Consider the following 2,329-nt stretch of genomic DNA (forward strand, 5'->3'; position numbering starts at 1 on the left):
CCTTCCAATGAGGGTGATCAATCCACCTCTACTATTCTCCAGGGCAAATGCATAAACTCCCGAGAGCATTGTCCAGCTTTAAACAAGACATGCAGCAAGTGCCAAAAACCAGGTTACTTTGCGGCTGTTTGTCAAGGTGGTAAAATTTGGCATGGAAGATTTAAATCCCAGGATTGTTCATCCCAGAACACGAATCCCATCACTTCCTCCATCATCTGCATCAACATGTTCAAGGCTCGTCTCACCCCGACCACTGATGTCCATGTTCTTCCTCCAAGTGGTACACCTTTCACAATGGACATCTTGCCAGACACGGGTGCAACAGAATCGTTGATCTCAGCTTATCTTGCTTGCCCGGACTTATCGCATCGTGATTGACAACTCAAGATCACATTCCGTTTGAGCTGCAAACAATTCGAAAGTGCGATGTTACCGTGCTGTGGATCTGATAATTAGTCGTTTAGGAAAGTACAAGGCGCCTGTGACTACTTACGTGACCCCAGATCTCCATAACCAATTTCTACTCTCTTGGTATGGGATGATTGAGCTTGGAATGCTACCCAACACCTTTCCGTTACTTCCCGAGGATGCTCATTCCAATAATCTTGACCCATCTGACGTTTCATCCGTCCAAATTTGATCAAACTCTGCGGAGACCTGTGGGAAAGAAATCAAATGTGCCATCAATACACTTATGGATCAATTCCAATCAGTTTTTGACTGTTCCCAAGAGCTAAAGCCCATGAAAGGCAACCCTATGGTCATCCATCTCCGAGACTACATTCCTATCACGCTTACTCTTGTCAATGTGGCTCGCAACATCCCCTTTGCTTACCAAGAGATGACAAAGGAAGAACTGAAGTCAATGACTTCCTCCGGCGTCAAGGACGAGGCTCCACAGCCTTCTCTTTGGGTCAGCCCAAGCCTTGTTGCTCCCAAGCCCCATGGGTCTGTGAGACTTGTTGTGGATTTCACAGGCCTCAATCAATATGTGAAGAGGCCTATTCGTCCATTTCAACGGCCAAAGACACCATCACATCCATTCCTTCCTCATCCAAAAGGTTTGGGGTTTTTGACGCCGTCAAAGGCTATTAGCAGGTCGAGCTTGATAAGGAATCAAGGCACCTCACAATATTCCTGACCCATTTTGGGCGCTTCCGCTATTGTCAAGCCCTAATCGGGTTAAACGGGCCTGGAGACGAATTCTGTGCAAGAGATGATCGAGTCCTCTCCGGCCTGGTTGGTGTCCGAAAAATTGTCGATGACATCCTTATCTGTGGAGAATCCAAAGATGATCTGATCTGACTCAAAAAACCAAGGCCGTCCTTCAAGGCTGTGCAGACCACAATATCACCCTCGCCAAAGCTAATACACAAGTTGAAAATCTGTCAAATCAGAGAGACCTTCAATTTTTCGATTGTTCTTTTTTTCACAGCTCTTTGACCAATCAACCCCAATGGTCCGATTTTGGCTCACTCTGATCCCACCCTCCCGATCTCCCTGCTTACAGATGCTTAGCGCCTCAAAGGTCTGCGATTTGTTCTTCTTCAAATCTCTCCTGATGGTCAATTGAACTTGATTCAGTGCGGGTTAAGCTATCTGAATGGGGCTGAAACCCAATATGCGGCGTGCGAGTTGGAAGCTCTGCCGATCCAATGGGCAATCATGCACTGTCCAATGTACTTGGCAGAGATGAACTTCGCCGTTATCACGGATCATCGGCCATTACTTGGTATTTTCAAAGGGTCAAACCTGACAGTCGTAGACAATACACGTCTCCAGCGGATCTTGATGAAAACGGGTGGAGACACGTTCACCATGCAATGGGTTCCAGGTGTTCCGTCCACAATCGAGTACATCATCCTAATATGACATGGATAAATGATGTACAAGATGAATGATTGTTCCCGGAACGGGTTTTATCAAAATGTAAAGATTTCGCAATTATGTTATTATCTTGGGAAAATCCCAAAGTTGTTGGATTGCCCATTGTGTAGTCCGATTGTCGGTCAGGTGTCGACCAAATGCCACCCTAATGCTCGTGAAGACGTCGTGATCCATCACAAGTAGCTCCTCCAGCCCTTGATCATAGATGAGAAATGTCGCTGGAACCGGTTGTATCAAAGAGCTTTGTGATTCAGGGTGAATCAATCTCTACATCGTTCCTATCACCAAGGAAAAAGCTCCAGTACCCGAGGGGCTGGTCAGCCCAGCTACAACCATGGGTGAGGAATGTCGGCTACATGTTGGAAGGGAGGAGAAACAGGAAATCCTCGGTCATCAAAAACGATATTCTCGTGATCATTTTGAGAAGGGGGAAGAGGATCTG

Source organism: Tigriopus californicus, chromosome 12 (genome assembly GCF_007210705.1).
Source record: "Tigriopus californicus strain San Diego chromosome 12, Tcal_SD_v2.1, whole genome shotgun sequence".
Taxonomy (NCBI): domain Eukaryota; kingdom Metazoa; phylum Arthropoda; class Copepoda; order Harpacticoida; family Harpacticidae; genus Tigriopus; species Tigriopus californicus.